The sequence below is a fragment of the Perca fluviatilis genome, chromosome 8 (assembly GCF_010015445.1).
Source record: "Perca fluviatilis chromosome 8, GENO_Pfluv_1.0, whole genome shotgun sequence".
NCBI classification, from domain to species: Eukaryota; Metazoa; Chordata; class Actinopteri; order Perciformes; family Percidae; genus Perca; species Perca fluviatilis.
The window spans coordinates 12,449,423-12,471,184 of NC_053119.1; the positions used below are offsets into that span (position 1 = coordinate 12,449,423).

The 21,762-nt window shown below is 40.5% G+C and overlaps 1 protein-coding gene across 2 annotated transcripts in view; it reads left to right on the forward strand.

Annotated features, from left to right (window-relative positions):
• LOC120564182 (zinc finger protein 469) overlaps nt 1–21,762 on the forward strand; it is a 213,963-nt gene that overhangs the window by 131,796 nt on the left and 60,405 nt on the right. The window contains exon 1 of one of the 2 annotated variants that reach the window (XM_039808967.1): nt 15,898–15,913. The exons of the other annotated variant lie outside the window; for it this stretch is intronic. The gene's annotated coding sequence lies outside the window, so the exon portion shown is untranslated. Of the gene's footprint in view, nt 1–15,897; nt 15,914–21,762 lie in introns of those variants that run through there. 2 annotated transcript variants of the gene reach the window in all.

Sequence of the window (21,762 nt, forward strand, 5' to 3'; positions counted from 1 at the left end):
TGAGTTAAGCTGTCTCACTGCACAAGCCCTTTGTCTTTCAAGGGGCCGAGTGAACATAAAACATAACTCATTTAATTATCGAGATGTCATTACATTGTCTCTACATTTCACTTCTGTTTTCTTTTTGTCTTGTTGAATACATAAGCAGCATCTATAGCTGCACTCTGGAAACCCTTTGTCATCTAGTCACATTTTATCCTACTTTCTTGTGGCTCCTTCAAAAGATGTTTAAAAGGAGTTGTATTTTAATTTCAATCCAAATTATTATTACAATAGTTTCAGCCATCCACAGCATTGTTGTGATCCTGTGGCCTGTGAGAAGACAGTCCTAGCGCTGGCTTCGCCTTGGCCTCCTGACCAAAAGTGTGATAATTTTAGACTCAAGTCTCTCACATGGTCTGGAGCAAGGACGGCATTTGGAAATAAACTTGGAATTTAGCTTAATTGTAGTTTACAGATTTAGGAGGGGCAGCGTTCTCTTCTTTATTTTCTTGCATAAATAGAGAGTGACTCGAGGCCAAAGACATGAGGTTTCGAAGCCGCAAAAGAGGTTAAAGAACGTCAGAGGCAGTGAGGACACTTTTGAGCCTGGCTCCTTAGCTCTCCTTAAGGCTTAGCCATGCTCTGCCCCTAATGCAGGATCCTTCTCCCTACTCACCAAATTCATCAGATTTATTATTCCCCCTAGGCTATTAGGTCTCCGCAGTAAAACTAGACTGTTAGTTTTTAACTGCTTCATGCACAGCCAAGTTACAATGTTTGCTTTTTTCAGATGCTATATTTTGTTGTAGGAGGTGCAAGAGGTTTCAGCTGGGAATGTTCCCCATTATTGTTCTCCGAGATCTCTTAACAGCAAGTGATTCGTCCTCTGAGGTCTTCAAACTTTGACAGCATTTCTGCACGCACTTTTTTCGTCTAGATATTTCCCATTACCTCATTACCATTATGTATAATTGCTCCCTGTGAGGTCTTAAAATTTTTTTTTTTTATCTAATCCTTTCCTTTTTTTACAAAAACTGACTCCCTTCCCTGATAAAGGTATTTTTCTTGTTTATTTGGGTGAAAATGAAAAAGTTGTGATAAACATTTGAGGCTATGTCGAATGGTATGACAGCGTGGTGTGATTCATAGCTTACAAAAATGATATCATGGAATTGTTGCCGGGATTTAGCAAACAGGAGGGAGATATAATGGATGTGTTTCAGGTGGTGGTCCAGGGGACAGGACATAAACTGTAAACCAGTTCAAGAGATTAAGAGTCTCTTCACTCCCTCTCTTACTCCACGCTCTTGGGTGTGAATGATTGAGTATCTGGGCCTCCCTCATGGTCAAGGTTTCTGGGATGATGGAGATTAGATCAAGATAAATCTAACATTAAAAACAGTGAAAAAACATCAAACTCTAAAACATGTGTACCCTTTTATTAATGCAAACCTTTGCAGATGCAAACACACACATAAACACTGTACATATGCACACTCACAAGTATGCAAACACACACACACAAACACACATTGGAAGGAATGCCTTGTGCAGCTAAAATAAAAGCCATATTCTGGAGACAAATCATGAGAAAAATGGCTGTTAATAGCCTGCTCTGCTGGACATTATGACATCCAAACTGCAGTATGTCCACATTAGCTAGAGGCCATCACTACCCTAGACCTCATTTCAAAGAGAAGGTAGATCAAACTTAAAAAAAACAAAAAAAAACAGACCTCAACATATGGTGCATACATCACTGGAGAAAAGAGGATGGTAGACAGGTATCTGGGTGATAAAGAGGCTGTCTGGGAAGAGTAAATAAGATTCAAGGAATGTGACTTTGTCTTGAGATGAGTTTTTGAATAGTCCCAAAGGATAAGCGTACAACAGAGTGTGATTTGGGGCTGAGTAATTGAGGGAGGTAATGCTGGGTAACTGGGGCCTATGGAAAAATGTGTTTAGTTTATAAACGAAAGGATAGAAAGAATGCAAATTATTCATTTCACTGGTGGAAATTTCCGGTCAGCTGATAAGGTGTGGGTGTAAAGGTTCATGGCTGGATTAGTGGATTTGTTTGAATGATTTTGAGCATAAATCATTCAAATAATTGGTGTGAATCAAGTCATATTTTACAAGTACGCATATGTGTGAATGAGTCATTATAGCTGTTTTCTCCAGTACAACTGCTAAAATTTAAAGAGAAGCAGGAGAATTATCCTGCTTTTGTGAAACACAAATTTCTTGGCTTTAATAATTTGATGATTTTCACAAGAAAAAAAGGCTGGTACATAACCACTCCTTTCTCCGGAAAACAGAGAGATAATGCAGCCCCTGTATTTCCTTGGAATTATATTCATATTAACAATAGAAATTCATGCCAATGGCTTGGGGTGGACACATTTCAACCATTCCTGTCTAATGCCTCAAGTCAGTGTTGACCTTTCTGGTATTTAACCAAGACCCTGATCATTCCATAACTTTAATCAAGTATTCCAAACCTTAACTATATTCCACTTTCCCAACCTTAACCAAGTGCTTTGCGTTGCCTTAACAAGACTAAGGCTGCATCTCATAGCCCTTAAATTGCCTCCTCGAGTCCTCCACTTGCCTCCCTTCCTCACGTCTTAGTCCCTCCCACCGAGAAGACACGGGAGAGACGCGAGGAACGAGCGAATGTGTTTTAGTGGGATGTGACGTCCTTTCCTCTGATGCGTTACATTAATTTGTCAGCTGTTTGGGCGGAGTAAGCAACTCCTTCAGCTGCCCGGTTTCCGGGAAAGCTGCTCTGGTGTGTCCTCGCCTATAGCTCCTCGATGATCCCTCCTCGATGCACGCTCCTCGGGGCAGAAATAGGAGTTTCGAGACGGCCTTCACCTAGGAGGGACAGAACAACTTCCGGTTCAGCCGAGGACCGAGGAATCAAGGAGCTATCAAAAAGGGCCATGAGGTGCAGCCCATGAGTCTACACCTACTGTATGCTAGCAGCTAATGTAAGCATGCTAACACACTCACAATGACGATGCTAGCATGCTGTTTTACAGGTATGTTTACCATTTATAGCACTAAACACAAAGTATAGCTGATGGGAATGCCATTTGATATAAACGTTGTTTGTTTGAGACACGTTTGGATCTTTAAGGTCAGCCATAGTGAGAATGCTACTCTGCTTCTCTCTACCTAAACCTATCATTATCCTTTTGTAACACTTTCAGTTTACGTTCTAATCCTTACCTGTCTTACCTGTTTTTGACATCTGTAACTGCGGTCTTAGCCTCTGTCAATCCAACATATGTCGTATTTAATGTTTGCCATCCAGAAGAGGCTCTTTTTAGGGGAGCCTGTTTAACCTGTCGGATGTTTTGATATTGTGTTTGTTCTCCCTGTTCACTAACCCTCCCCTCCTTGAGAGCATGCTAGGTGATTGACAGGCGAGAGTGTTTCTGGGGGTCACAAGGCGTGCAAACCTGAGGGTATAGGACCCAGTTTCATGTCTGGAGATGCAGGCTGCCACTCCAGTGTAATGCTTGCTAGTGACAGACAAGTCGTTATGTATTGGAGGGGTGTGGATCTCTGACCTAGATTACACTGTGGAGCACATAAGAACTTGTGCCTAATCAATCAGTTACACTTTCCCTTTTCAGAACTGTGGCACAGAGATGAATACATCATAACTATGTCATCATGAAACATATCAGGGATTTTATTTAATACCCCTTATCTTCAAAATATTCAAAGACTAATCTAGTTTTGTGAAAATTCACTGTCAACTGAAACTGTATTGACGTTTACCCTAAGTACTTGCTAAAGGGTCACTTTGTTGTTTAAACTTTTCCATTCCTTTGAAATTCAATACAGTATAGGCATTACAATAAATAATACTATATCACCACCACTCTGCAAACTCTGCGTTTAGTTCTTTCACATCTAACAATGGAACTTATTAGATTAAAAAATGTGTGTCTTAAAAGCATCTGTTATCTAAATATCCCAAATTTGACATACAAGTTCCCTTCCCTGAAAGTTTCAAGAGAGCAGAGGCATCTTATCCATCCCACCAGGATCTTCCTCAAGCCCCGTTCAGACCACGAGTTTTTTTTTTTTGTTAAGATTGTGCCTTAAACAAGCAGGGTGTCCAGATGAGTAACTTTTTCCACAAGCTCACTGAATGCATGTATTTAAGTCATTTTAACCAAGCCAGCGGTTTTCTTTACATCCTTGAAATAGAGCTTTATGAGGTTATTTTTGGGCCATGTGTGAACATAAATTCAGCTTGTTGGTTCTGTTTTACGCCTCACAGGCTACATATGTTTAAAAGGAAGTCCAGGCCATCTTTAAACACTGTTTTAGGCTAATTAAGGATTGTGTATCCCAGAGATGACCCCTCCAGGCTCGGTCTTCACCGTCACCCAAACCCCAACAATGTTGAAAATACTTCCACTGCATTACTCAGAGCAGAAAGTTAACTCATGCATAGTTTTATACCAAGGGTTAACCCTTAGCTATAAACTTAAACAGGTAAATTATATGTCTCCAAAATTACAGTCTTTATGCAGCTTTGATTTTACGAACTGCAAGATGGCCACAGTGAGTAATACAACAATGAGAGCTGCGTTCTAGTGAGCTGAATGTAGCAATATAGAAGAGGAATATAATGACTGCCTAGACATACATTATTGACTTTGTTCCATTTTGTTTAGATATTTGAATGAATGACCTGTAGCCTGGGAGTTACTGTAGTGACTCAAAGTCAGTAAACGCCCCTGCAAGACAGTACCTTCAAAGCCTACTGCAGCACGTTGACCCCAACTCTTCATTAAAAAATGTTTAACCACTGAAAATGTAATTGTAGCACATATACAATACAAGACCTTCTGGTTGAGTCTGTTTCTGTCTTCAGTGACCAGAAAGTCGTGTAATGGGTCTATATAGTGAATATATATTCTGATATGAATGCAAAACACCATAGCGAATTAGATAGAAAACATGTTTGTGGAAGCTGTGATGATAACATTGATTTGCAGTTTATTTGTTTACAGTTTCATATTCCTGGCCAATAGAGACGTTTCAGGTTTTAATAGAACTGAAGAAGATTATCTTGCTTCTCTGGTTTCCCACTTTACACTTGTTTACAATAAGACAAAGATACTACAGACCTTAGAAATGTCGGTAATATTATTTATCTTTAGTTTTGCGGTAGTTAGAAGAGCAGAACTTTACATCTTTATGCTTCAACTGCAGGTCCGCGTATACATTATCCCACACTAGCGTCCTAAAATCTTGTATTTTATATTTGTTATTGTTTTCAACTGCGCTTTAATGTTTTATGTAAAGCACTTTGAATTGCCCTGTTACTGAAATGTGCTATACAAATAAAGCTGTCTTGCCTTGTCTTCAAATAGTGACATTTTGCATTTTGTGTCAACAATTTCTTGACATTTTTTCACCTTAAACAACATCTGTAACATCCTTTTTTTGTGATTTATTTAGTTTATTACGGTAGCTGATAATTTACATTTCTTTAATGAGGAAGCAATATTGTGGCCAAAAGCGAATTTGCAGGTCTATGTACTGCATTTATACTATACTGCATAAGTTATTAAAAGGTCAAAAGTCTTTGTACCGTGCTGAGATTACTGGCTTTGAAAAACATACTTTCAAGCCCATAGCTACTACTTTGCCCTCTCACCCTAACAATTACCAACTGCAAAAGTGTTTTGTTTGTTTCTTTGATCGCTGATTGGGTATACTTAATGCACCTCTGAAAGTTAAATTACATTTTAACGTGTAATATTTATTTTTTTATAATATGGTTTCCACTCCCTATCACCACTTAAACTTAAATCGGTTACCATGACCTTTAAACCTTTTCCACAGACTCCCCTTTCCTTGCTGTCATTCATCTCCTCAGATGACACGATATGGACGATACCATCAACCCCAAGCTAGGGCTTGTTAAGATATTCCTCAAAAACACAGAGATTTACACCCAGTTCTGCACATGTACAGGGACATACATGCTAACAACCACACTAATTCACTGGCTCTTAGTACTGTCTAGACCTACACATACTTTATAAATGAAAGAATGATGTGCTATAGCAAAGGTCCATGGTCTGTCAAACAAAGCATTCACATGTCATGTACCTATCTTACCCTCTTCACAGTTTTCCCTTAAGTGTTATGATGACAGTACATAAGCTTTGTTTTTTTTGCAAAATGTGATGAAGCTGAACATAAAGATGATGCAATGAATGTTCTGAACAAGATTTACCAAGGATCTGTAGCATATTTTTAGATGCCACTCAGTCAAATTGCATCTGTTCTTACTTGGATTACAAGAATACATCAATATGTATTTTAAGGCGTTCCTGTTTAGAGTCTCAAAATACGGGAGGTGGGAATGAAAATTTGTAACCATGTTCAATTGGACATACAAGGAGGATTGGAGACGACGGCCAGGTCAAAACACTGAGTGAAAGAGTAAGAAAGTGGAACGCAAATTAAAAGACGCATTAAAAGTTACAGATTTGCTAATACACATTCATTTATTCTGATTTGCCATTCTGATGTTGAAATCATTTGCAAGCCGAATATACTACATATGTAGAAAATGTTTTGATAGAAGGATGACTATATTCTTTTTTCAGTATTACGTCAGCAAATTTATGCAAATGATTAATTAGTTTCTTGCTGGTTTACACAAAGAGTTGTCATTATTGACCAGTTTAATGACCAACTACACCCTACACTGCTACTATAAAGTAATTGTTACCAACAATTAAACAACAACTTGTTGTCCCATAAAGAATTAGCTGTCCCGTAAACGACCACGCAAATAACACAAGCAAGCCAAGTTTCACTCATTCCTGTTGTCTCCATTGTGTTATGTATGTCCACAGTATTGTGCCTTGAACTCTGTACCATTATATAACCCCAGATGGTTCTCTGGCGCCTCTGCTCATCTGTAACATGTTCATGAGTCCAGCCGGCATACACAGCAGAGCGTGCCGACGGTCCTTTGATCTCTTTCCCATCCTGGGCCTCCTCAAAAGTTTGAGCCTCCTCAAGCTTGTCCAGCCTAGATGCATCAAGTTGGATCTCCTCCAGGTCTGATGGGGAATGGAACGCTACTGATCTAATGCAAACATATATGGATCTATGCAAACAATGTGTCACCACAGGGATTAGCTATGGCACTTGAGTGGGCTTCTCAAGTAGAGCTGCAAGCATTAGCACTTGTGCAGTGCAGGTCCGAGTGTTGTCTCCCTCTGTAGGCCCCCAGTCCGAAGGAATGCCAGTAGCTACCAGCTCCTTTCACAGCCTTTCACATTTTGACTTCCAGTAATTCACTCCAAAGGCAGAGGATCCCTTATATCTGTTCTATATGCTACACAATTGGTACCCAAACTGGGGTGCGCGAAGTGACTTAGGGGTTACGCGAAAAAACTAATTTAAGATTTATTTATTTGATTAGGACAGTGCACATTAATCAACTATTAATTAATAAACTGATTATAGTTGATCAACATTTCTGTAAAAGTGCCTAATTTCCAACTGTAGTCCTAGTTACCTAGCATGCATGTCTTTATGGTGGGAGGACACCAGAGCAAACCCTCACAGGGAGAACATGCAAACTCCACACAGACAGGCCCTGCCCGGACCAGGGATCGAACTCTACCCAGGCCAGTGATTGAACTCTGCAGTGCCAACTTGCTGAGAGGCAGAAGTGCTAACCACTGAGCCACCGTGCTAACCACTGAGCCACCGTGCTGCCACTGAGCCACCGTGCTGCCACAGATAAATCATACAAGAATGTGGTAGCTGGAGGTTAAATGTCTGAAAGGGTATGGGACTGTAAAACGTTGGGCAAGCACTGTGTTACACTGTGCATGCCCAGATGTTTAAGCAAGGTGTAATTGTGGTTTGGCTATTTGCCAAAGGGCCTTAATGATAAGACATTTGTGAGATGCATTTAGCTGTGTTGATATACATGTATGTTTACATAAAATACCTGCCAAGTGGTATAAAGAGAGGTAAACTCAGTAGATTATAATGTGTGTGTATATACAACTGTGTCTGTTTATAGGCATATGTGTGTGTTGTACACACACAAATACAGACATACACATCTGCATATATGCACAGACCTGTTTATGTGATCCAGGGGGTAAGGGACAGTAAAATATTGTGTTGGCTTTACTCTGTTATGCTCTTGTCGTGAGTCTCAGTGAGAGGAGGTTGGCTTGACTCTCTTGTTTTGGATAATTGTACGCTACCGAGGTCTGTGGTCCCCTTCTCTGTCTCCCTGTGGCCTAGGCTGCAAGAGCCATATTTAGGTTGCACGTCCTCATCCTATCCTGTCTCATCCCCATCCTGTGCGACCCACCCCCACAACACAGTAGGGGGCAGATAAAGTGACTGCAAGTGGTCCAAAGGCCAGACTGTAGGTGTCTTAGGAAACTGCTCTAAGTTACTACAAGACTTGTCTTGACATCTCAGTAGTGTTCAGGATCTTTGTTTTGGACTTTGTGGACTTAAAGTTGCATGATTTGGTTACATAAATGTTTTTTAGGGAATTTATGGAACCAAAAATATTTTAAACCATGCTGTAGCTGTACTCATGTTATTTTATTTTTGCAGGTTGTGCTCTAGTTTTCTGTGGTATTATAGGGCATTGCAGTGTGTTCATGAAATGAGAGTAAGTCGTACTTTAGATGGTGTAACTTGAGTGCAACTTAGGTTCTATGCTATGTAGGCCTACTTGTTTAGAATTTCCATTTAATGAAAAGCATGAACTGAGATTGAATATTTAGGAAATAAGTAGTAACATAGAGTTTCCACGTGTTCAGACCAAAAATAGCGCTGAGGGAAAACAAAAACTGCAAAGGGTTGCATTTGTTGGTGCGTGTTGCTTTAGGTTTCAGTGAGACAATGAATACAATCCAGGAAGGCTGGTTTGAGTTAGAGATCCATATGTTTGAAGGCTCATCAGACACTGCATAGTAAACAATAATTCTATGAGGAAGGACATGACAATTCTGGAAAGTTATAGTGGCGATTAGGGGTGGTATGGTTCATGAAAAAACATCCGAACCGCTCGGTTCGCTTGTCTCGGTTCGGAGCGTGTGTGGGTCGCACGGTTCGTCAGTACACTGTTAATGTGCACTAACCAATTACTTACACTTGTGTTAAAACACTTACCGGAAATGACAAGCGGGATGAGCGTGACGAACGCAACACATGGCAGCTGATTGGACGAACGCATCACGTGGGTCTGGCTGCTCCCGAATTTCAAAACAGACTCTAATGGCGGCTCGTTCAGAATACGAGCTCGTATTTTACGAAAATAGTTCACCGAAACGTGTTTCTGAAAACATTTTAAGCAAGAAATAGGCTATGCAGTTGCTGAATCTGTCTTCATTTCAGATCAACAAAGGTCAGTTTAAAAGATTTTCGTCAGCTTTTGAGAGGCGCCGAGCCGACCGCTCCTCAAGTGGAGTGCATGGATGTAGAGAACGGTGGAGTGTGCAGTGCTGCAGGTCACGTCACGTGTATGAAGTGGGACAGATAAGGAAGGCTGCCTGGAGTTGGAGGATGCGCCAGCGTCATATAAGTCTGGTGTGTGGGAACATTTTTATATATAATATGCTGAAGTATATTTCTGGAGTGTAAAGATTAAAAGAAAAAATAAGGACAAGAACCGTACAGAACCGAAAACTGTGACCCTAAAACCGTGATACGAACCGAACCGTGGGTTTTGTGAACCGTACCACCCCTAGTGGCGATCATTCTAGTAAACAGATATAGACATAGATCTACAGTATGTTGTTCCACATTCCAAACTATGTGAACTATGGTCAACTGCTACTACGAAGTAGCTGCTCTGAACGGCTACACTCAAAGGGGAAATATAATTGTGTAGACTGACCACAAAGGCATTCGTTGCGTTGCAGTCATTTTTTTTTTGTGTAGTTTAATATGTACCTAAGAAAAGTGACTACCTCCTTCACTTTTCACACGTTTAGGCTTCGTCCAAAATGCAGGTAAAACATTCTCTTACACACAAGATCTGAATCACCTATTGTGTTACTCTTCTTTCTTGTCATGAGCATAAGTATGAGTAAAAGTTGCCCTTTCATGTGGTTTTCAAATCTAGGAAGCTCCCTTGCTCCCCCACATTTCTCTGCCTCTTTACTCCACTCTTCTACTCCTTGAGTTCACCTTCGCTTTCTATTGCTCACTACTTCTCTGTTAATCTGTAGAAGTTCTCCCAAGCTTTCTGACTGACTATGGTTACAGTACATACAGTATGTGGAGTGATACAGATGTTACAGTATATTGTAGATACCCCACAGAGAAGACAGATCCCCTGTACCAGTGCACATATGCCACTCCATTCTGAGCCCGAAAGATCTTTTTGATCATTCTTACTCTAACAGTACTCTACAGTTGCTGCACCACTTGTGTGAATCACAACAAGAATGAGAACAATGGTGTCAAAGGCCTCTGATTACAATACATGGCTAATATACAGTACGTCTCCATAAGTTTTCCCTTTTTTCTTTTTTTTTTGATTATTTTTAGGCCTTTATTGACAGGACAGCTGAAGACATGAAAGGGGAGAGAGAGGGGGAACATTTTGTATGTCTATCATATAGTGAGTATGGGGAAAGTGTCTCTCCATCTCTTTTATAACTTATAATATATATATATATATATATATATATATATATATATATATGCACAAAGCTCTAGCTTCAGGGAATGCAACTGTTTGAAAAAACAAGACCTGTTCATACTTCACTCCACCACTGTTCTCTTGACACTGCAGTGCTTTTTTTCAGGTCATTCGTAAGTCATAAAGATGGATGTTGAAGTCACTGTTATGAACTGTCAGTCATGTGAAGTCATAGCTAAACTATAGCTACTACGCTTAAAATCTAAATCTGTAAGTGGTCCATACAGTAGATTTTTGCGGGGCTACGATGTGATGTGGGCTGTAGTGTTATGATGCATGGCTCTCAAGCCACTGCCTGTATCAACTCGTATGCCTGTCTCCTGCGGCAAATGATAGTAGGAGCAGGTGTTACTGCAAGCAAAGGCCAGTGGGAGAACTTTTGATTTCTCTGGCTCAATTTCTGTTTTTCTTTTCTCTCACTCGCTCTTTCCTTCTCTCTCACACATGCACTTTCACAGAAAAACTCCTTTGCCTTTTAGATTAGTCACCCAGCGAAGAATTTATTGCTGTTGGGCTTAGATTCCAGTCATTATCTGCTGAAATCACCCATGTGACGCACATGCATGTTTTATACCTAGAGGGCTACACTCATATTTTTCTTTACCTATAGACTCTTTATCAGGATGGACTTTGAGTAATTCATCATTTTGTAACCCATTTTTCCCTCTCTTTAGTTCGAGTACTATTTCTATAATGATTTTCAGAAAGTTACGTTTGCTGAATACTTAGGTTAGAGCAGCGTTGGTCTTCAATTGACTTTATCTAAATTACCCGTCGATACCAAACGTCTACAAGTAGTACAAATAGGTTATGCTCTCATAAAAGGATGGATTGGAAAGTTTGTAAGTACACTAGAAGTTTATGTAAATAACACTTGCCTGCTGGCTTCTGCTCTCTGCTGTTGTTGTTGCTGCTGTAAGACAAGTGCTTAGGGCTGTCTACAAATTACAACACCGAAAAGAGATGCAACAAAAATATTTATTAATTAAAAAAATTGTGTTGTAGTATAACTAGCAGGAGACAAGTAATAATTGAGGTAAGTTTGGAGACATTACCTTATTTAATCATTGAATTAATAAATATTTTTGTTGTAACTCTTTTCGGTGTAGTAATTTGTAGACGGTCCTAAGCACTCGTCTAACTGCAGGTAGCAGCAGCAGCAGCAGCAGCAGCAGAGAGCTGAAGAGAGCAGGCAAGTGTTCATAAACTTCTGGTGTACTTACAAACTTCACAATCCATCGTTTTATGAGAGCATAACCTATTTGTACTACTTGTAGACGTTTGGTATCATTTCGGGCATTATTAGTGGGGTAATTTACAAGATACAAACGTGGGTCCATTAGCCCCTGCGCTAAGCTATTCAGCTGATAACGCTACTCTAGCTAACTCTCCCAATGTTAGACCCAGGTGAAAAAAGCTTCTGGGGGGGTGTTTGGCTCGAGGTCATGGTGCAAAGGACCCTAGGGTGAATTACTCCGAACCATCACTTTAAGTGGGCCCTGTTATAAAGAGTTTTTTGAGTATATGCTGATGCTGAGTGTACCTGTGTGAAGTGACATGATAAGGTCAGAATCATTATGTCACCTTCAGGCTTGTATCCATAGAAGCACCTTCCTGTGGTGGTGTGATATTTAGACTGTGCAGACTGCCTGTAGAGTAGGTGTTGATCAGTATTAAACTGGGAGAAATGCTGACAGACAAGTAGGTGCTCTAGACACCAATAGACATACAAGATCTGGATATTATGTGGGTTTTTGGGGACTGAGGAGGTGACTTTCAGGACAAAAGAGACTGAGGTATCAAATGTGACTCAAACTGGGAGGTCAGTCTTTCAGTAAGAAGCCAAACAATGTTTGTTAAATTGTTAAATTCACTGACCTATTTCAAGACACAAGCCAGGCTGATTCATTTTCCAGTGATTTCACTTCATCGCTTTTACAGGAATTTATTTCTGCCCTGCCATTGTACAGCAAACTTTACTGGTGATGACTAAATTATTTTACTTGTTGTAAATGTTTCCAAACCTCAACTTCATGAAATAACAACCCACCATTTTCCTCTTTTTCCAATCACCACCGTCATCCTTTATATTCCTTTTCATGCCCCCTGCGGATGCTTATAAGCCCTACTCTTAACTGGAACTGGGATACAGAGTTTCCAATGAGTGTGTATGGACAATATATGTGATGGTACTCATTCCAAAAACATTTCCCCTCACTTGAGGTCCTCTGGGATCACATCCAGTAGAGTAAATAATGATGCTCTTAGAGAACATCCAACCTCCTAGATTATGGGACATAAAAAAGCCCCCACTCCAGATTTAAGGAAATGTTGTTTTCTAGTAATCATCAGGCTACATCACCTGTATATCTGTCCCGATGGTCACTATGGCAGATTTGGTGATCATGGTCTCTCAAATTCCAGATGTAACTTGGACAAGAGACCAGTAGGTTCGCTTTCAGTTTTTAGCTACTCTAGCGGTGTGGCTCAATGAATGGTGATGTGAGTCTGTCAGTCAGTCTAGCACTTTGGTCCTGACTGAAATATCTCACAAACTATCAGATGATTGCCCTTACATTTTGAACAGACATGCACAGGCCCCAGAGGATGAAGCCTGATGAATTTAGTGACTCCCTGACCCTTCCTCTAGGAGAACCATGAGGTTCTGGTTAAGAGTGAAATGTTTCAACAACTATTGCACATGGAATTTTATACAGCTATTCTTGTTGCCTTGAGGATGTATCCTAATGAATAATCATAATTATGATCCCCTGACTTCCCATTGAGTGCCACCAGCAGGTCAAAGTTATCACTTTAATATATCATTATCTACTAGATGGATTGGCACTAAACTTTATAAAACACCCATTAGATGGATTATACCAACACTGTGTAAGCATTCAATAAGAGCCAAGTTACAGCTGTTCTGGTACTAACTAGCCATTCAAAAAGTGGGCGGTTCATCTCTAGTGTATGGCTCAGGTTCCAGGACAGATTTTCTCCCATTCAGTACCTCCATTGACGTTTTAATAAATGCTTATGAAAAGAGTTTTCAAGCCAACCAGCTCCGAGCTAAATCATGACTATATTTGATTTGGCGCAAAAGAACATTTGGAAACTGCAAAAAAGGCAAAAGTACAAGACCATTTTCAATGGTAACGGCGAGCTCCACCAATCAGAGATGTCAATGTTATGTTAGGGATTGTGGGTAGCGTTGTACTTCACCATGACATTGTGAATAAAACATGTTTTTTTCTTAAAACAAGGTTGATATCATACGGACTTGTGGCTTCTACAGGGGCATACATCTCTGTTTCACAATCTCATAGCTCGTGGTAAATCTACCTTGAATGGTTTTGACATTATGGCTAATAATCCAAATCCTGGATTATTATTATGGAGAAAATGAATGGGATTTTTACTTCGGAACCACACTGTAGAGTGTGGATATCCTGGCACGCAGGCAAACACAGACAATCACACAAACCATAAAGACTGACAGACTGTACCGTACATGCAGACATTTGAGATACTGGCCTAAATATGTGAACAGTTGTTAGGTCTTAGCAAATTAGGATCCATGACAGAGCTGAAACCCTCTTTTGAAATTTTGCTGAATGAGAGGAGAGAGAAATAGGAATGTTTTAAACTAGACAAGAGGGAATTGGGAAGACTCTGGGGGAGTGAGGGATGACCATCCATCAGAGAAAGGGAAGCTGTGCCAGATTCTCAAAGACTATGACTCATAGGTCAAGGTCCCTGTGCCTGTAAACAGGATTTTTCTCATAATTAAAGCACTGAATCACATGCTCGCATCCACTCTGCTCTGCTTTCCTGTTATAAACCCCGTCACTTATTCAAGTAGTATTCATCTCCCAGGGAGTGCGAGAGACATCAGCAGTGAGTCATAAATGAAGCACAGGCTAGCAAAGCAGTCATCAGTGGAGTAGGGAGAAGGGGAGTTCGTGTGAACCATTGTTATGATATCCCATGTGTGTTGGGGCCAAACCGACGATTAAGATCATCATGATGGCAGTTACTGAAAATGTAATCTGGTCTTCCAGGGGATGTGTTGTGAAAACTTCAGGGTATTTCAGGGTCATGGTTAAGGTGTCAGCACTGCTCTGGTTTATTTCTTAATCAGGTTAGATGACCGAAGAGCTGGACTGGATATACTCTTCTCCTCTTGACCCTTTAACTTTTTTCTCTAAGTGTACATGAAGAGAACCTGCAGTAATAAAGATTGAATTGATGAAGATATTCTTGTGAATTTAGGACAAGCTTTTGCTGGACTTTTGGTAAAGTCTTGACGGCTTGCCTCAAAGCCACATTAGTCTTCTTTTCTTTGCACCCTCTTCCTTTCCTTCATGATCCCTGGGGGGACTCCCAATAGGTTAGCGGACACACCCACCAGCCAATACGCATAGTGCATTCCTCACATTCTGGAAAGACAGTGTCAAGGCTATTAAAGTGAAAGGTGTGTGTGTGTGTGTGTGTGTGTGTGTGTGTGTGTGTGTGTGTGTGTGTGTTAGCACGCACGCACGCGTGTGTTGCAGCTGGGAAGGCCATATTACACAATGTCACATGCAGCGTTCAGGCATCCATGAGCTGACCTGTGCATTTCACCGAATCATCTATTAAATACCTTCAGTAGACCATAGATTTATAGTCTCAGTTTAACAGTTCCTGAAACCAGACGACAGTTGAAACAGAATGGACTCCAAAAGGATTCCTTCTTTTGCCTTACACAGAGCTCCCTACCACACACACACACACACACACACACACACACACACACACACACACACACACACACATTACACACTCTTTAATAATAGCAGGTGTGTCTCCCTCATCATACAGCTGCACACCAGAGCATGAGAGTGAGGTAGCACTATATGGATAGAAAGGCTCATAACAGAGAGAGAGAGAGAGAGAGAGAGAGAGCGAGAGAGAGAGAGACCTCTAGATAAACAGACTACAGCAGAGAGAGAGTGAACTAGAGAAACATTTTTGCGAGAGGAAGAAGCAGAGAGAAAGCAAGAATTTAAAAAGAGAGAGTGGTTAGTTTTCTGATCTCATGAATCTCATGAAAAAGGGGGTTCTAGGAAAACTTTAAAAGCTGCTGGGGAAAAAGGAACGCAAGAGAAAAGAGCCTGGTAAAGAGAAATCAATGGAAACAGCGCAGTGGTGAGAAAGTTAAAATTTTTGTTGAGCATAGTTCTAATCTTTTCTCTCCTTAGGGTGTTTTTGGAAGCTTCTCTCATCAGTTTGAGCAGGACTGAGTTGTCCCTCTATTCCCTCCCTCCCTCCCTCCCTCTCTCTCCGTTTTCCCTCTGCCTTAGTTCACTGCAGTAGAGCGTAACTAGAGCCACGCGATGACTATAGGTTGAGAAGTGAGTGAGAGAAAAGGAGAGAGAGAGATCAAGGAGAGGAAAGATTGATGCACACCTCACACATTGGAGTTTGGAGTCACTTTGCAGCCCACAAAGGTGAGGTGTGACTATCTTACCAGTTTCTGAGCTTTCCCTCTGCATGAATGCAGAATGTATATTTGTGTATCTATATGTAAACATGTCTGTAGGTGAGAGAGTACAACCATGATTATGGTTGAATTGAATTAGAGCATTGAGCAAGCGGCTGCATGCAGTGGATCTGTTTGAGCAGAGAGGTTGTTTTTTTTGAATCCACCTCGATGAAGGCTGCTATTCATATTTTGGTGTTTAAACAATCCTCATGTCAGTGATCAGACTTTGAAGTATGTGTGACAGGTTTGCCTTTCCAAGATCACAGTTTGGTGTGTCTATGAATCACCATGTGAAGCGGAGCAAAAGACACATTGTGTAAGTCACTGCACACCTGTGCACATGTATGTATCTGCACGTGTGTTTGTTTCTCTATGACTTAGCTTCGATTTCTGTTCCCAAGAGATCAGTGAACAACAACGGATTGTTCAGCTGTGTCAGCAGCAGACACCTAGTGAAGGACAGAAAGTCAGGCAGAGAGCCAAATACTCATCTGGCCACAATATGGGCTGCTGTCACATTTAAAATTGCTGGATTCCTTTTGTAAAATATTTGTAGATGTTTCAGATGTTGTCACGGTGATGAGAAGCAGAAAACAGATGTAGTGAATTGATATCGGAAAAATCTCTGCAGAATCTGCAAGCATGCATGCATTACTTTCAATTTACTTTTAAATGCCAAGAAGTAGCTGCAGGGGTGGTATTGTCCTGCCCATACCTGCATGCTATAATACTGTTTACAGTTTGCTTGTACATGCTGTTACAATACATTCACACTTTTTTTTCTTCTCTTCTTTGTTTCTCATTCATCTGTGCGTTGTGGTTATTTTTCATTGCTTCCAGCCCACTGGTGACAGCTCAGAGCTAAGAGCTTCCAGGGTGTGGCTGAGGGACGTAAGGGTGGGGCTCAGGTAGAGCAGATAGGGAGGTCACCCTGGAATGTTTAAGATTCCTCCACAGCGCTGCTTCTGCAGCGAATACACCCAGCTCCCACCCTGCGTGCCCCCACCCAACCTCTGTTCCCTCGCCTCCCACCAGGCAATCCACTTCCCTTCCCCTCCCTCCCTACACCCACTCTATCCTCCCCTGCCCTGCGACTGGAACCTGCTCAGTCATGCCAGTTTGCCTCCTTGTGCCAGCCTAACTACCACACACATTAAAGGTGGAAAATTGTCCTCAGAGCTGCCAGGTGTGGCATTCCCCCTGTAAGTGTAATGCTGGATCTTGCCAGGTGTGCCATCAGCATGCCTGAGTTAAGGAGACAACAATATTATGTGAGTGGGAACTGGCCTTGGGGAGTCTTTGATTTCTGATCTTGAATGTGAGTTAATGATGAACGGCACAAATCCAACAGCTACAATACTGCTGTATGTTTTTTATGTATGTGTATATTACATACTTTTTTTGTCAGTGTTTAAATGATTAGCTAAGATCACAATGTTCCACCCCCAAGGGAAATGGAAAGCTAGGTGTGAGTGTGTAACAGCAAGGCTATAAACCTGGTTTTATCTCTTCTGATCACAGGACATAAATAAAAAGTTATGTGTTTACTGTACATGCAGGCAACTATGTGTCTTTCAGACTGCAGAGAACATCACAATACCGATCCTGACATCTGTCACTGCCAAGTTACTCTCAAGCATCTGTACAAACGTGCAATGCAAGCACCATTCAGACTGACTCAATAAGAATGACATTGGCAGCACAATTAGAACATCACGGAACAAAATTATAACAAATTGCCAGATATATCCATCATTCAGCAATCCGAATCATGTGCCCATTACAGTATCAAGGGACTAGTCAGGTAATCCCTTGACACTTTTTATAGGTGAACTGACTGATTTATAAGATCTGAGGCGGCAGTGAGGTCAGGAATCCAGGTGTACAACGTTGGGAGCTGAAGGTGCCAGACGCAGATTCTACCGAGAACAATAGAATGGACGAGGGATGTTTGACATAAAGTTAGTGTGGGCTGGAAACATTGGCTGAGAGAAACAGAAGGCTAAATGTGTCATTGATAGCCAAGAGAACAAAACCTCAGGCCTGTAGGGAAAGAAGTGGGACAGATGGAAAGTGAAGGGTGTGACACAATAGGGAGACAGCAAAGAAGTGAGAGAGAGTCCCTTTCCAGCTGTATGACAGCAGTGTTGGCTTGGTACATAGCTATTCAATGGCCCAGTTAATGCTGCTGGAATAAAAGTCATATCAGCGCTGCAGACTTTTTACCTCATATTACCTCTCTCACTCCTGCTCGTGCCCCTCTATCCCATAGTCCCTCCTCCCTACCTTATAGCCTCTGCGGGTCTGGTCTGGCAATGGTATGTTTTTCATTAGTCAATTACAACCTCTGAAGCTGGCCGTTTTTGTGAAACACTCTTCTTTCCTATGTTTGCTCCTTTTAGGTCTCCTTTTGCTCTGCTTGGTTGAACTCTCCTTACAGTTTTTTTTCTCTCTGAATTTCACTGATCATCGAAGCTCAACCCATCACAGTATGTCATGAACCTAGTTTTATTTCCACTATGAAAAGCTTTTTGTCAAACTGCCATTTAAAATATGATGTGTTTTTAATTTAAAAGGCAAGTCAGTTCCAGAATAGATTTTCCAAGTATAGCACACACCGGCCTCTTGCATTTGTATGGTCATGTAGAGATGTATGCACAGAGCAAGATACACAGTGCATTCTTTGTAAGAAAAAAAGACACATGCGAGCCTTCACTTGCTCCACTGCATTTATTAATGCATGCAACAATAGGACAATAGGATACCGCAATATGTCTTCGGGATTACATTTTGTCAAACATTGACTAAAAATACATTGATTTTCTGTGTTGTCAAAGTGCAGTAATCAGGCCATGTCCATGGGTTCACTCAAATAGGACACAGTAGAAATATCTTCCCTATTGCCTATGAATGAACCAAGACAATGTTTATCATTTATTAGACTTGTAAGTACTTGCTGATACATTTCTCACTACCAATTACTGTAATATCTGAAGCATGCCAAATGCCATTATGTAGGTAGGCACTGGCCTGTTACAGTGTAAATAATATAATACAGTTATAAATTACTGTGAAAAATTAGCAGCCAAAAACAGTGAAATATTACATGAATTAATTTTTCACTGCTAATAGACTTAACAGCCTGTGTGTATAGCTGAATAAAAACATCCAGAGTGTGTGATGGAGCTGGGCTTTGGAAGGATAAACAGCTGAAGGCAATTTAGCTCATTGGGTAAAGCAAGAGGCGCTGGGCAGCAGGTTGTGTTTACTCTCTAGCTGAGATGTTGGATGTTTGGATGTATGTTCCTGTAATCCTCACTGACGGACATCAGAGCATCAGGCTCCGCTCAACCAAATATAGTGCTAATCTAGTTAATTGCAGGAAATAAGAAACAATTGCCTTAGAAGCCACTAGCATAGCTGGAGTGCTAAGCCCCTGACTTAGCATTTCCTCTCAGATAAGTGTTTCTTCTATGTTGCTGGAGCAAAAGATCTGAACCCATTTTCTTTGCTCAGGTTCTGGCTGCCTATATCCATTCAACAATTCAGTCAACAGTTAATACCATCATTTTATAGTTGCTGTTAAGAATAACCTCAGCTTTTATCAGTTGACATTTCATTGTGGATGTGTATAGTTTAGTTTGTATAGTGTATTTTTAGCCTGAGTTAATTCCATTTTCTTCTCATGAGCTCTTACTCAGCTCATCATAAACCTCCCCCAGTAATCTCTGTTGGATTTGTTTAATGTCTCATTGCGTTGGTTTAGAGTATAGATCACTGGTAATACTGTAGAAGGGATATCCAGTTTCATTCTATCCTTTTATGTTCTGGCTACTTCGCATAGCCAAGAATGATTTAAAACGGTTGAGTAACAGTTGAGTTACGAGTGAAAAAAGTTCATCCTCTAAAAAGGAAAATGCCTCTCTAATGTCAGGGTTGCTTTTATGTATTCTGTCCATGTCCATGTCAGCTCAAAGCATGAATAACAATTCAACCTTTATCTTTTTGCATGCTCATATTCTGAATGATGATATCATTTCAGAGCCATTTATTATTTCATTTATTTTAACAAATAGACACAGCAATATAATTTGTGAGTAATATTAATAATCTGGGAATGTAAATAGAATATATGTTGTATGTTATGAAAACATGTCAGTGTATGTAAGCCTGAGGCACCTTAGCAGAGAACCATGGGCGGGGTTGGGTGGAGATAATGATCTCCTGTCAACTGCCATGGCTTTTAGCTCTGTTGAGAGACACATAACGTATTTAATGAGCAAAAATTACTGCCTGGACCATTAGCCAATCCAACTCAGTTTTGTGTTTATTTGTATTTTTGTGTTAGGTGTGAAGAACAGTTAGATACAGGCCTCCAGATTGCATCCACCACCTCACTCCCTTTGAGATCATAAAGCCTCCCAGCAGGGAGGATCAGCAAAGATGCCAAGATGGGCTAAGGCCAGAGTTAACACACATCAGATGAAACTACAGACACACACAGAGCAGACCATACAAATAAAATGGTTAGAAAGGACATTGCACTGTTTGCTGTGGTCATTTCATTAGTACAAAACAAAATGGCGATTGTTGAGTGTTCAGAATACACATCAGCTCCTCACTGTTAACAATTGCTCAATCATTGCTGGGCGATATGGCGATATACAGTATATCATCAAAATGATTTAAAAATGTCTGTCATATATATTTTCTATATTGTTTCTATTGCAATGTTGAAAATCCAACTGTGTTACGGCAATATTTGTGTCATTTGGACGGCGCTTTTTACGCTGTGATCCTTGCATGTTATATGTCGATTTTGCACTAAAGTTCTTAATAAAATAAGAAAATACTCAGTACTTTTCATTTGTCTTAGTACTTAGTGTTTAATTCACAAATGAGAATACAAAAATAGGATTTACCATGTGGTTATTTCAAATGTATTTATTGACTTACCAGAAAACATGCTATATTGTGATATATATCATTATTGAGATATGAAATGATCTATATCTGGATAGAAGATTTTGGCCATATCGCCCAGTGCTACACTTCAGACAGAAAATGGGAAAATGCTTCTTCGTGTGAAGTTAGGGGGGACAACTCTTCCCAGCAGTGAAGTCACATTGGGAGTGTGCTTACTAAGAAGAGATAAAGTACAGCGAGAAGGAAAACATCAACTTTGACCTTTTGGCCATCATCCTAGCCTTTAAAAAAATATCTTTTTCTGAGTTAACGCAAGGGTACAAGGATAATGTATGTAATGCCCAGGATGTAATGTTATGTAATTCAATCACTTTGTTCTCCTCTTATGTTCATTCATTAGGAATGAATAAGTGAGAGAGAAAAATACCTACAGTAAAAAAAAAACAGCATGCAGTGGTATGCTCAAACGTTACCATCTTTAGTGACTAATATGACTTAGGCTTCCTTCCATGTGTGTATGAGTACATGTGTAAATGTGTGGGTGTGTGCATGTGTGGACTTGTGGTTGCACGACTGCGTCTGTGTG